Consider the following 15,389-nt stretch of genomic DNA (forward strand, 5'->3'; position numbering starts at 1 on the left):
TATTTGATAGTATGAGTGAATTTAGTTTATATAAACCAGGGATTCGTTTCGGTTTCACGGTTGTGTCTAAAACTTGATATCAAACTGCCTACGTATCCTTAACGGAATCAAACCGGCGTAGTTCATAAATTATCTCCATATTTTTTTAGGAAACAATGATGTTATTTCAATCTTTGGTGTCATAGAGCCACTGTCGTGAGATTGAGATGACAGTGTGATTAATATCTATTCTTTACTTTATCTTTGGTGCTCATAGAAGCCTTGATAAGTGTTCTATTGAGCAGGTGGAGCATGGACAGCAGCTGTATCAATTTTGGTGCACTTTTGAGCCTGAACCTGGTCTTCCAGTTGTCATTTTGACTTTTGTAGGATTAATTTTGTAGGCTTTCTGTCCCCATGTCGTAGAAACATCAAGGGACAAATTTGTTTTGTAATTTTTTTTGTCAGTTTGTTTTGTACTTTTTTTTGTCAGTTTGTTTCCATATTTTCCTTTTTCCATGCACCATATTCAATCCATGGGGCCATGTTCATAATGTCCACGTGAGTGGTATTCCACAAGAGGCAAATTTTGTTTTTGTACTCTTGTCATTTTGTCTCCATGCTTTGATCGAATGCAAAATTTACAAAGACCATAATTAGATGGAAGTGGTGGCCTTCTTTTGTTCTTCACATGATCCCCTCTAAACTTAAAAACTTGGTGGTCTCTATATCATTGCTTTCATATTGTTACAACAAACTTGGAGGGATGTACTCTTTGAAAATGCCAAACTTCACCTCTTCACCTTTTCACCTTTTATTTGCTTGCTGGAGATTGTTTCCTTCACTTTCTAATTTGAACAGATTTTAAAAGAAACTTGGTCATCAATCCCTCTTCTTCTTTACTCCAAGACGACGACGCGGGTTTATACTATTTGATACTTGATATTGCTTCGTGTCTTTTGAAGTTTAACGCGGCTTCATGCCCCTTTTTTATATACTTTTCTTTTGAATTTTCAACCCCTGGAACTTTGAACCCACTTTGGATTTTCAAGCTTTCTGACAACAAGCTTTACTCCTCCCCTTTTTTTTATGTGACTTTAAAGCTTTACTCTTCTTCTTCACGTGGGCAATTTTGCTGATTTCAGTTAGCATTTCCCCTTTCTCTTTTTATATTTTTCTTTGAACTTTCCAAACCCATTTAAACATGTGGTTTCGAACCCATCAGACCTAAACTTATGACCAATCTGACATCAAGCTTTACACCTCTTTATTTAACTTTAAAGGTCTTCAATTCCAGTGGGACTTCTAATTTCGATCGACCTTACTTTTCCTTTATATGAGCAGATTCCCACGTGATGAACATGACTATTTCTTTGTTCCTCTTTTCCTTGGAACGTCTTCGAAGAATGGAGCAGCAGTAACGTGTCAAATTCTTTGGTGATCTTATGAAGGACAGGTTTTTGAGGACATGGTCTCCATACTTCTTGTTCTCAGAGCCAAAATTGATAAACTCTTATATGAATAAAACGAGTGAAAAGGCCATTGGTTTTCTTCTCTTTATTTAATCTCCATGTAGAGCAATTTTCCTACGTGATGAGCAACTTTTCCTTCTTTTGTTTTCCTTCCTTTTCATTCATTTTGACTTCACATCCGTCATTTTGTCTTCACATCCGTCATTTTGTTGTTGCTTTTCCATGTTCGTGCTTGTTGCTTGTTGCTGCAGTATTCAACATCTTCAACTTTGAAAAGACAGAGCATGGCGTCGGAACTCTCACGGAAATTTCAGGTTTGATTGGAACTTCACGGGGTGGTTTAGACCACCCCCGAAGAAATTCATGGGACTAAACTGCAGCGGCACAAACTGCTTCTTTTTCTTCTCGGCATGGACAAACTTGCTAGGCAGAGATCACGGCATGGCTGCTGCTGGTGTGTCCATCTTTGCACTGTTGGAGAGCCTCGGAACCATCGTTGGACATGCTGGGTTCTTCTTTTCCACTTGTTCAAACATGCAGAGTGATGGTTTCTTTTCCGTTGCATCTCCGAGAAGAGAAAGAGAGATGTCGAAAACCTCTTTAGACACCCGAGAGGCTGCAGGAGCTTCACAGAAAGCCTTTGAGCTTCTGTATTCTGTTTTACAGTGCAACTTTAGAACCATTTCCGCTGCATCCTTGGACCTGGGGACATGTCCCTTTTCCTAAATTCTCGGCTTTCTTGCCTTCGGATGTCTTCCACATTTTCTGAAGGCCTTGTGTTATTCGCACCACCGTCAGTGGGATGGGGGATGGCTCGTGACGATTGGTGTTGCATTTTTTTTTCTTTCACTTCTTCACACTAAACATCGATGCCATCTTCTCATACGAGCCTTTATCGAATTTGTTGATGGTCTGGACCCACGTGCCTAACTACATTGCTTGGCTCAACGTCCTCGGAGTGCGGATGGCACTGCCCTTGGGCTTCTTCCGAAGGACTGCCGGAAACAACGGTTGAAGAGCGGTGGTATTATGGTTTGGCTGATTGCTTGGTTCACCGTCCTCGGGGCCCTTGGGCTTCTTCCGAAGGACTGCTAGAGACAACGGTTGAAGAGCGGTGGTGACTGGGTTTTTATCAAAGCAACGCCCCTATTAAAAGGGGTGGATTGATTTACCTGTTGTCGGCAAAATTGAGGGGGAAGGAGAAGAGATTTTTTTCTTCTCTTATCAATTGGCTGCCATGGGGAAATTTGCCCATCCATCTTTCTGGCTTCGGTGAAAGAGGAAAAGCCAAGTTCCTCTTTCATTCATCCTGCAAAAAGCTGCACCCAATACACAAAACCAAGAACAAATTAAAGATAAAGATTGATACCTTTGGGTATTTTAATGTTCTTTGTCGTGTGCACACTTTGATGTTCTTTGCCGTGTGTACACCTTCCTCCTTTCCTGCATTTTTTTCTTTTTTGCTGTTGTGTATTTTTCCCCTTACTCTCTTGCTTTGTTCTTCTTTGTCGTTCGTTCTTCACTGTTGTCTCTCAATTTCTGCAGAGTCTCTCCTCTTCTTTTTCTGTTTTTTTTTTTTTTTTGCTTTGGTTCGATGCCTTTTTATAGGCGAACAGTGGACATGGCAGTTGAAGTTTAGTGGGATGCAACTTTCCTGGGGTGTGGAGATGCTGAGAGAAAACCATCTCTTGAGTGGAGAACGTGGGAGTTTTAGAGGGTTCTAGATACACACATTCTCTATACCTGGTTGCCATGTAGATGACAAACTCCTTCAGACGTGGTGTATGTTGAGGTCCACGTGTGCGGGTGTAGTTTTTTTTTTTCTCTTTATTTCTTATATATATTATATAAATATAGTATACATAAGAATATATGCACACACACATAAAGTGAGCCTTATTTCTAGTCAGTCCATATTTTGGACTATTATTATTACTATTATTATTTTAAAGTCTCCCCATTTTTATTAAGATTTGCTAATATATTTTGTTTATGAAAATATATAGCTCAACAGTTGCCCCCTCAAGCATTGTGCGTGGAAATAGCCTTGACATGTACGAGGCTTGAAAATTTTTCTCTTCTCTAGCTCCATTTATGTTTTGATTTGATAAAAGCGTCCTTTTGTATCTTTTGGCTTGAGCTTTCTTTTTGAGTTTTAGACTCAGTTTTCTCCTTTTATTTGCAGAGAAACAATCTTGGAAGTTTGGAACAAAGGCTAGTTGTTGCTTTTTGCTGGGCTAGAGGTGGTGCTTGGTACTTCCTCCTTTTGTTGACGGCGACGCAACGACGATGTTGCTTTTTTTTTATCGCAACCACTAACGCCGCATGGGAGTTGCTTGTTTTGCTATTGGAGAACAAATCGTGCAGCTTGGGCTGTTTGTTGGTGACCATTTCTGATATTTATAGAGATCCCACTTTTTAAGGGGAAAAGAGAGAGTTTGGTCTTGTCTCATGCTGCTGCCGGTGGGATGGGTATTCCCCGATCCTCCTTTTCCTTCGATTGCTCTCGTTGCTGTGGTTGAGTGCGGGGAATTCCACCATTTTGCTATGTTTGGTTTTGGAATTGGTCCCTACCGCTGCCATTGAATTTTTTTCAGAACTTCTTTGGCAGTTTGATGTTGTTGCCATGGTAAGCCAATGGGCTTTTCAAAGTCTCACCTTCATTTTGTTTCGGGAAAAGAAGAAAGATTGACACTTGCTTCTTTCTCTGCAAAAAGAGAGATATAGACAAGAAGATTTTTTTTTGCTTCTCCCTTGCGATGTACCCCTTCTCCCTACCGTGGGTTTCTCCTTTTTTTTTTAATCATATTTCCCCTTGTAGATTTTATAATCACTTGGTTGAAGTAGGACCGAAAGCACGACCTACGTTCCCTTCATGATTACAGGTTTTTTACACGGCATGCTACCTTAAACATAACTGTACCATTTTTCAAGCATAGCTGTTGTTTTCAATATTTTAGCCACGTATAGCTTCTGTGCAACACCTAAGAGCAAATGTATTTTTGCTATTTAGACTTAGCTCTCCGTAACCAAGCATGCATGACAATTGTTTTTTTCAATGCATTAGACTTTTTTTTATCACAAAGTGAAAATCACCTATGCTTTGTCCTTAAACTCTCGCCTGGGAAGAGTGCAAACAAATATTAGCATATGACAATTCAAACAAATGCTAATTCCGTTGGGGGACAAATATATAATTTTTGAAGAGTTATGGCTGCATCTAATTTTGGGGATCAGATTGCCTACGTACCCTATGAAGGGATCAAGCCAAACGTAGTTCATCCCTTGATTTCGGGAAAGTGATTTTTACGGCTGTATCTAGTAATAAAGCTAGACTACCTACGTACCCCATGAAGGGATCAAGCCGAACGTAGTTCACCCCTTGATTTTGGGAAAATGATTTTGATTTTGATTTTTTTATGACTGCACCCATTTTTAATGATAGGCTGCCTACGTACCCTTTTTTGAGGGATCAAGTCATACGTAATTCAGAGGAAAGGATTTATCTTGACTTGTTTCCTCTGCACTTGTTTCCATCTCGGAGTTTGTTAGGCATTAGCTTGCCCCCTATCCTTTATCTGGGGATGTATTGCTTGAGCTCAGTTGATTCGTCACCATTCTATTCTTTTTCTTCTTAATGGTAACGCAATTTACTTGAGTTGAGTCACAAACTTCTTCCATGCTTACTTTCTCAATTGTTCCATAAGTTTCATTTTCTGGAAGTGGGGGTGCACTATTGAAAGTCCTGAAGTCGATGCAGGTACAAACCTGTCCATTTTTCTTCTTGATTAGAAAGCAGGTTGGGAATTGTCTGACAGACTTAATAGGCTCGTTATCAGATTCCTTGCTTTTTTCTTTGCTACCAATCGCGTTGACTTGAACAATGTCTTGTACCTCTTCTTGCGCATCGTCATTTTTGTCACGATTTATTGTCACCTTTTGGGTTTTGACTCTCCACTTTTTGCTTTTATGAGACTTCTTAGGTTGAGAGTTGATGATTTTACCAAGTCGTTGGAAGACAGAAATTCGAGGTGGCTTGCTGCTAGATTCTTCTTCAGTCAACATTGCTTTCTCGAGATCAGTAAAGCCTTCAAACTCATGATTCTTGGTATTTGAGACAAATGCTTTAAGCATATCATTTTCTTGGTGTACTGTGACGTTGATGGCACTCTTTTTAGCTTTGCACCTCTTCGCTTTTATCTTTAATGGAACCTTTGATGAAGACTCATTTCTTTTGAACGAAACAATGCGACCCTGTCGACCATTATTCCTTTGCAAATTTGTTGAGACTACCAAATTGCCCCCAGGAATCGATTGGTTGATTTTGCGTAGAGGCTTTGTGTAGTTGGTCATGAGTGCTTCAAATGCATTTTGGATTTGTTCCATTGCCTTTTTTTCAGGTTCTTTTCGATCTTGTAATGAACAATTAAGACCTATTTTTCAAGATTTCAGAGTTTTAGAACTCGCGATTTTGACTAGCCTTGATGGCTTTACCCTCTCCATAACTAGTGATCGTGATTCCTTCTGCACCACCTCATTTTTTGTTGGTTGCGAAAAAGTGACTTTTGATTGTTTGTAGAATTTTGCATCTGCGTAATTCACTTCTTTGCCCCTAAATGGGTCGGTGTCCGCTAGGACTTTTTTGACTTCGCCATTCACCAAAAACTTGAAGCATTGATGGAGTGTAGAAGGAACGACACCATATGTATGAAGCCACGGACGTCCCAATAAAACATTATAAGATGTGTCAGCATCGATCACATGGAAAAGGGCGTCGGAGTACAACTCCCCTATCTCCATTTGTAATGCTATCGATCCCATTGCTTTTTGTTCGACTTGATTGAAGCCTTGAATAGTTAACATTGATGGTGTCAGTTGACGAACATTCATCCCCAGAACTCGAAGTGTTCGAAGAGGAAGTAGGTTTACTGCTGATCCACAATCAAGCAAGATTCGATTTATTGATGTATCTCCCATTAGTCCACTGACGTACAAGGGTCGATTGTGGTATTCGTCTCCAAGTATAAGGTCACTTTCGTCAAATGTGATACTTGCAAGGCAGCAAGCGCAATATTTTGGTGACGTTGTATCCATCTCTGCAAATTTCAAGCTTGTTTCAAATACTTCAGGATTTGTTAAAGCCATTATGGGTGCTTCTCTAAGCTCCTTAGACATTTTTAGAGCATCGTACACACTAAGGAGATATGGGATGCGCTTAAGATGGTCGACAATGTCGTATTTGCCATCTTGGGACTATAATACATCTTTTGCATGTCTCTTAAAGGTACTTGCTTTTGTGGTTGAGACTGAAACTTCTACCGTAGGCTCTACAGTGGTAGTGACTGGAACATTCCTTGCACTTGGTTTGTCGGAATGTTTGACTGAATCAACTACTTATTTTCCTTCTTTCTTGTCAACAGACGGGATCCTTTGGCCAGAGCGTAGAGTTATTTCATCTACCTCATCATCATTGTGGATTTCACATGAGGTCGTGCGACAATTTCCAATTTCTTCCTCGCCTCCCTTACTCTTAAAAAGTTTTGGAAGGAGGTAGTCTCCAAGGGTTATTGGTGCTCTAAAAGGCTGCTTGTACTCATCATCTTGAAATACTTTAAGCTTTCTTTGAGTATTTTTCTTCTTTTTCTTTCCATCTTTTGAGGATGGTCCACTCCATAATTTTCCTTTTGATCACTTTGTAGACGAAAGACGTTTAGCAATCTTTTTCACCTTCTTTTCACTGACGGTTTGCCACTCGTCTTCGGATTCAAGTGATGACGAATCCTCCCAAACATCAAAACTTGGTGTCGTCATGAGCTCGTACAGAGTTGGAATTTTTGGATTTCCAGAACGAGGCATGCCAGGATAAGCATGGACAACTGTGGTTTCATTATCGACATGAAATCTTACAGGGATTGCCCCTTCTAGTAATGGAGAAGAGGGTGTTGATTTTCCTTCGATCATATTGGACGTTGTCGTCTGATGTTTTGAAGATGAATCCACCTCGATCTCATGCTTGTTGATTTTTTTCTTGAATTATATCCTTAAGGATATAACAGTCCTCTATCGTATGGCTGATGAGTCGATGATACCGACAATACTTTGGATCATCAGTCTTATTTACTTCAGCGGGACGCTTTAGTTCAGGAAGCGTGATCATCTTTGCTGCAAGGAGTTCGTCGAAGATAGTTCCAACATCTTCATCATCGAAACTATATTTAACTTCTTTTCTTTCTTTGAGCGAAAGCCTCCTCGTCCCTTTGGTTTCTTCTTTTCTTTTTATATTGTCACTTTTCTTGTCTACTTTGACAAATGTCGCCATAGAATCTCCCTTCTTCGACATTCTTTTGTTATCCCCCTTCTTGATGTCAGACTTCTTTTCTAAGTCTTGGATCATCTTTCCAATCACATTTTTCCGAGACATCTGCTTCTCCACATTGCTTGCTTTGGATACCAACTCGTCGAAAGTTCGAGGCTCCGCAATTCCTACAAATGTTGTAATCTCAGGGATGAGGTTATTGTAACATATTTGCACTGCCGAAAATTCGGAAATCTTTTCCATGCATTGTAGGTTAAGGCTCCTCCATCTTGTGATGAATTCGCTCGCGCTTTCTCCAAGCCTTTGTGTTGTTTGAGCTAAATCCATTAACGTGACCTTCTTCTTTGAACTGACGAATTGAGCTAGAAAAGCTCTTTGCATATCATCCTATGTTATAATAGATCCGGGCTCTAACTGAGTGTACCATGTGAAAGCAGACCCTCTTTGTGACTAAACAAATTGCCGAACCAATAAGGGACCCGACTGCGATGTCTCCCCACAAGCTGAGTAAAAATGAGCTAAGTGTTCTTGAGGAAAACCACTTAAACCATCAAATTTATCAAAGCTCGGTTTTTGATACCCTTGGGGAAATGGCACTGTGTCATAATGAGCTGGATAAGGCTTCCGGTATCCAAGAATTGGTGTCGTTAAAGATATTTGAAATTCACGAATCTTTTCAGCGAAAATTGCATTGATATCTTGATGTGTGAGTTGGGTACCGGAACTTTCTCCTTCTGTTTCTTTCCTTGCTCTTTCTTCAGCATTATTTATGCTAGCTTGAGTAGCTAACTGAGCTGCCAAAGTCGCAATTTCAGCTTCCTTATTAGCTACCAAAGTTGCCATTTCTGCTTCTTTTTCTGCTAGTTTTCGTTGTATTTCTAGCAATTGTTCTTCTGCATTTGATGCGCCAGTCATCAGAACTTGCATGTTCTCATATTCAACGTTTTCATTTATCTCTAACCTTTGGAATTGAGTCATTACTCTAGGAATCTCTTCTTGAAAAAAATATTCATTTCCTCCAAAAGTGTCTCCAAGGGAAGATGAACTCTCGGGAGAATGGATTGCCAATACTCGGGCCCTTGCACGTGTGATAGGCCCCTCGAATTGAATGTTGTTACCTTCCTCGACAACTTCATAGGCCTTGGCTTTTTGTTGAACATTTCCAGACACTACTGGCAAGATTTCTTCATTTTCCTCGACGGAGGTCATCATGACCAACTCCGTTGTAGGTAAAGTGATTAGGATTGTTTCGATCATGATTTGAGTAATGACGGGAACCTTGGTAAGTGGTGATGATGTCACTTTGACAATCTTGCGTCGAGGCACCTTTGTGTCCTTAGATGAAGAAGCTCCCTTGAGATGATTTCAATATCTTTAAGTACACGCTCCTTAGCGATCTTCTTATTAAGAGCTCGTGCTGCTCTCTTCCTTGCGTTCCTTAGGGCGTTCTTGGACGGGCATTTCTTCGGTCCAACTTTGATGACTTTCACAGCCACCTTACTTATTTTTGTTGCTACCTTGGTCTTCACCATGCTGCAATTAGTTGGTGCATGATCAATGGTGAATGAGATTCGGTGACTAGAATGCTTTCCATGTCCAAGTTTGGATTCAACAACAGGGAGTTCGTGGAAGTAAATAGTAACTTATGGTGCCATGCTTCCTTTTTCTGCAAAAAAGAAAACACATAGTACATTAATTATCATCAAAATTAGAGATGAAAGGGAAAATGGGTCCCACCGAGCATGCCAAAAATTATGTAGAGCAAAAATTGTACATAATATGTAAACAAATAATTCACTCGACACAATTTCACCCTCGTTCATTTTTCCGAAGAGGGTTTTATTAATTCGAGTTCGACCCATTCTAGGCTACGCGCCTATTAATTACAACCCTTCTTTTGGAAAGGCATACCCTTTGATTCTAATTTGAATAAATCATAACTTGAGGATTTGGGTGTTTGTTTGATTTTGTGACTGCATCTAGGTAGAATCCTAGATTGCCTACGTACCCTCGTTGAGGGATCAAGTCACTCGTAGTTCATGTATTTGTTTAGGTTTGATGCTTTGTGCAGTTTCAGCTCGTGCAGGCAAGGAGCATTTGATTCGCTTCATGCCATTTGAGATTTTTCTTCGGCTTCGTGCCACTCGAGATTTGATACGGCTTTGTGCCCTTTGAAACTTTTCTTTGGCTTCGTGCCATTTTGGTATTTGATAGTATGAGTGAATTTAGTTTATATAAACCAGGGATTCGTTTCGGTTTCACGGTTGTGTCTAAAACTTGATATCAAACTGCCTACGTATCCTTAACGGAATCAAACCGGCGTAGTTCATAAATTATCTCCATATTTTTTTAGGAAACAATGATGTTATTTCAATCTTTGGTGTCATAGAGCCACTGTCGTGAGATTGAGATGACAGTGTGATTAATATCTATTCTTTACTTTATCTTTGGTGCTCATAGAAGCCTTGATAAGTGTTCTATTGAGCAGGTGGAGCATGGACAGCAGCTGTATCAATTTTGGTGCACTTTTGAGCCTGAACCTGGTCTTCCAGTTGTCATTTTGACTTTTGTAGGATTAATTTTGTAGGCTTTCTGTCCCCATGTCGTAGAAACATCAAGGGACAAATTTGTTTTGTAATTTTTTTTGTCAGTTTGTTTTGTACTTTTTTTTGTCAGTTTGTTTCCATATTTTCCTTTTTCCATGCACCATATTCAATCCATGGGGCCATGTTCATAATGTCCACGTGAGTGGTATTCCACAAGAGGCAAATTTTGTTTTTGTACTCTTGTCATTTTGTCTCCATGCTTTGATCGAATGCAAAATTTACAAAGACCATAATTAGATGGAAGTGGTGGCCTTCTTTTGTTCTTCACATGATCCCCTCTAAACTTAAAAACTTGGTGGTCTCTATATCATTGCTTTCATATTGTTACAACAAACTTGGAGGGATGTACTCTTTGAAAATGCCAAACTTCACCTCTTCACCTTTTCACCTTTTATTTGCTTGCTGGAGATTGTTTCCTTCACTTTCTAATTTGAACAGATTTTAAAAGAAACTTGGTCATCAATCCCTCTTCTTCTTTACTCCAAGACGACGACGCGGGTTTATACTATTTGATACTTGATATTGCTTCGTGTCTTTTGAAGTTTAACGCGGCTTCATGCCCCTTTTTTATATACTTTTCTTTTGAATTTTCAACCCCTGGAACTTTGAACCCACTTTGGATTTTCAAGCTTTCTGACAACAAGCTTTACTCCTCCCCTTTTTTTTATGTGACTTTAAAGCTTTACTCTTCTTCTTCACGTGGGCAATTTTGCTGATTTCAGTTAGCATTTCCCCTTTCTCTTTTTATATTTTTCTTTGAACTTTCCAAACCCATTTAAACATGTGGTTTCGAACCCATCAGACCTAAACTTATGACCAATCTGACATCAAGCTTTACACCTCTTTATTTAACTTTAAAGGTCTTCAATTCCAGTGGGACTTCTAATTTCGATCGACCTTACTTTTCCTTTATATGAGCAGATTCCCACGTGATGAACATGACTATTTCTTTGTTCCTCTTTTCCTTGGAACGTCTTCGAAGAATGGAGCAGCAGTAACGTGTCAAATTCTTTGGTGATCTTATGAAGGACAGGTTTTTGAGGACATGGTCTCCATACTTCTTGTTCTCAGAGCCAAAATTGATAAACTCTTATATGAATAAAACGAGTGAAAAGGCCATTGGTTTTCTTCTCTTTATTTAATCTCCATGTAGAGCAATTTTCCTACGTGATGAGCAACTTTTCCTTCTTTTGTTTTCCTTCCTTTTCATTCATTTTGACTTCACATCCGTCATTTTGTCTTCACATCCGTCATTTTGTTGTTGCTTTTCCATGTTCGTGCTTGTTGCTTGTTGCTGCAGTATTCAACATCTTCAACTTTGAAAAGACAGAGCATGGCGTCGGAACTCTCACGGAAATTTCAGGTTTGATTGGAACTTCACGGGGTGGTTTAGACCACCCCCGAAGAAATTCATGGGACTAAACTGCAGCGGCACAAACTGCTTCTTTTTCTTCTCGGCATGGACAAACTTGCTAGGCAGAGATCACGGCATGGCTGCTGCTGGTGTGTCCATCTTTGCACTGTTGGAGAGCCTCGGAACCATCGTTGGACATGCTGGGTTCTTCTTTTCCACTTGTTCAAACATGCAGAGTGATGGTTTCTTTTCCGTTGCATCTCCGAGAAGAGAAAGAGAGATGTCGAAAACCTCTTTAGACACCCGAGAGGCTGCAGGAGCTTCACAGAAAGCCTTTGAGCTTCTGTATTCTGTTTTACAGTGCAACTTTAGAACCATTTCCGCTGCATCCTTGGACCTGGGGACATGTCCCTTTTCCTAAATTCTCGGCTTTCTTGCCTTCGGATGTCTTCCACATTTTCTGAAGGCCTTGTGTTATTCGCGCCACGGTCAGTGGGATAGGGGATGGCTCGTGGCGATTGGTGTTGCATTTTTTTTTCTTTCACTTCTTCACACTAAACATCGCTGCCATCTTCTCATACGAGCCTTTATCGAATTTGTTGATGGTCTGGACCCACGTGCCTAACTACATTGCTTGGCTCAATGTCCTCGGAGTGCGGATGGCACTGCCCTTGGGCTTCTTCCGAATGACTGCTGGAAACAACGGTTGAAGAGCGATGGTATTGTGGTTTGGCTGATTGCTTGGTTCACCGTCCTCGGGGCCCTTGGGTTCTTCCGAAGGACTGCTAGAGACAACGGTTGAAGAGCGGTGGTGACTGGGTTTTTATCAAAGCAACGCCCCTATTAAAAGGGGTGGATTGCTTTACCTGTTGTCGGCAAAATTGAGGGGGAAGGAGAAGAGATTTTTTTCTTCTCTTATCAATTGGCTGCCATGGGGAAATTTGCCCATCCATCTTTCTGGCTTCGGTGAAAGAGGAAAAGCCAAGTTCCTCTTTCATTCATCCTGCAAAAAGCTGCACCCAATACACAAAACCAAGAACAAATTAAAGATAAAGATTAATACCTTTGGGTATTTTAATGTTCTTTGTCGTGTGCACACTTTGATGTTCTTTGCCGTGTGTACACCTTCCTCCTTTCCTGCGTTTTTTTCTTTTTTGCTGTTGTGTATTTTTCCCCTTACTCTCTTGCTTTGTTCTTCTTTGTCGTTCGTTCTTCACCGTTGTCTCTCAATTTCTACAGAGTCTCTCCTCTTCTTTTTGTTTTTTTTTTTTTTTTTTGCTTTGGTTCGATGCCTTTTTATAGGCGAACAGTGGACATGGTAGTTGAAGTTTAGTGGGATGCAACTTTCCTGGGGTGTGGAGATGCTAAGAGAAAACCATCTCTTGAGTGGAGAACGTGGGAGTTTTAGAGGGTTCTAGATACACACATTCTCTATACCCGGTTGTCATGTAGATGACAAACTCCTTCAGACGTGGTGTATGTTGAGGTCCACGTATGCGGGTGTAGTTTTTTTTTTTCTCTTTATTTCTTATATATATTATATAAATATAGTATACATAAGAATATATGCACACACACATAAAGTGAGCCTTATTTCTAGTCAGTCCATATTTTGGACTATTATTATTACTATTATTATTTTAAAGTCTCCCCATTTTTATTAAGATTTGCTAATATATTTTGTTTATGAAAATATATAGCTCAACAGGCGTGAAGGCGCAGTAGGGAGCTGTGGAGATGGGGCCATGTTATATGCAGCAGGAGATGCTCAACTGCCAGTATTGGGCCACTCTAGAATTGAATCATTGAACAAGGGTCGGTTAGGGCCGTGTGGTGCGCAGCAAGAAATGGTACTCAACTGCCGGTACATGTTGCTCCTATGTAGAATCTTTTAGGGTGACGAGGACAAAACTTGCTTTCGAGTGTGTCCTTCCAGTGTTGCGTTCGTCAGAAAACTTTACATCCGTCAGGGTCTACGCCTTTATCATCGCACGTCTGGATTGGGCAGAATAGTACGTCATGAGGATGACCGCATGCGTTTGAAAGTAAAACTTGTGCTTCTGGGTTGCAACAACTATCGCCAAAGTTAGCTTTCGAATTTTTAATAGCATCGAGGAGAGCTTTTGAACTGTATAATACAAGTAACTGTAGAATATAGGTAGTCGGGCCCCCATCTCTTCTCACATGATGATAGAGGTTATTGCTACTTTAGATACCGTCAAACATGCGAATAAGTCCCCCGCTGCTTCTAGGGAGGTGATGTCGGGTACTTCTTCAAGTTCTTGAATGTGCATTGGCGAGCCTTATCCCAAAGTGCATGCTTCTCTGCCAAAGCAAAAGAGTCTGCCAGAGTTAGATCTTCTTTCATGATCAATTTTTCGAATAGCGGGTGGTCTGCTGGAAGTCATTTTTGGAAGGCTGCTCTAGCTATCGAGTCGTTGCATCCGACTATTTTTGCCTTCTCTACTTTGAACCTCCTCACATAGTCGCGAATTGACTCATTTGGGTTCTTCTTGACGTCAAACAAATGGTCAGACTTCTTTTTGATCGAGCGATAAGATGAATATTCTTTGGTGAAAACCAAAGAAAGTTCGTAAAAATTCTGGATGGATTGTGGCGGCATGGTGTAGAACCAATCTTGCACCTCGCCTTGTAGAGTGGTGGCGAATATCTTGCACATGAGATTATCGTTGTTTCGATAAAGGATCATTGCGGTTCAGTAGCACTTTAAGTGTCTCTCTGAGTCTTCATCCCCTTTGAAAGATGTGAAATGTGGCATGCTGAACTCGCGTGGAGGCTCTGCCTGCTCGATCTCGTCCATGAAGGGTGACCTGCTTATGTTGGTCATGTTCCGTCGTAGTGCCTCGTCGGTGATCTCGTTGCGTTGGAAATCATGCAATCGCTTGGTCAATAGTCTCTCTACTTCTTCCTGAATTTGCTTTTGTTGGGGTAGCGGAGCTCTCGGCTGCCCCTAGCCATGACTTGCTGGTCTAGGCTGCTCTTCTATGTGTTTGGCTCGTCTATGTCGCGGATGCAGTGCATGTGGTGGTTCCTAGCAGGCGAGCGAGTTCTTCGCAGGCTGCTGGTTGAACTTGAGCGGGATTGAGTGACTGCTTCTCTCCGTCCGTCGTGCTGCCTACTCTGATGTGAGGTGGAGGATGCTCTTTGTGGGCTTAGCCGCGAATGGACAATTTGCCCGGAAGGTTGCTTATGTTGACTATCGAAGTATGACCCCAACCGTGATTGTATGCTCATCCGTGGGCCTAGTCGATAGTGCATGCTCCTCCGCGCGCTAAGACGGGAATGTACACTGCCCAAACGTTCGGCTCGTGGCTGGTCGAATGGCTGCTTTCCGGGACACTGCTGGAAAGGTTTGTCTGCCCTTGTCCTACTTCGGGATACCTCGTCCGGGGCACGTTGGATCCCGATGCGTTGCAAAAGTTGATTCACCAAGGTTGTCTGTTGTGCAAGGGCGCTCGTCAACTCTATGACTTGTCGAGACAAGTGTTGTTCGCCATTTGGATTGGAAGAGCTTGGAAGGAATGCGCCTCCTTGGGTAGTTGAAGGGTGGTAGACTCCGGGCGCGAGATGTCAAATCCGCGAAAAAATATGGTGAGAATGCCCCCAGCTCGATGGTAGGTCCGGATTGTTGAGATAGTCTT

General features: G+C 41.1%; 1 long non-coding RNA gene across 1 annotated transcript; it reads left to right on the forward strand.

The window, feature by feature from the left end:
• Positions 1–3,407: 3,407 nt before the first annotated feature.
• LOC139194600 (uncharacterized) lies at positions 3,408–3,681 on the forward strand. The gene is made up of 2 exons (XR_011579594.1): positions 3,408–3,505; positions 3,637–3,681. It is a non-coding gene; the product is annotated as an uncharacterized lncRNA (long non-coding RNA).
• Positions 3,682–15,389: the final 11,708 nt, after the last annotated feature.

This window comes from Malus domestica, chromosome 03, assembly GCF_042453785.1.
Source record: "Malus domestica chromosome 03, GDT2T_hap1".
NCBI lineage: Eukaryota > Viridiplantae > Streptophyta > Magnoliopsida > Rosales > Rosaceae > Malus > Malus domestica.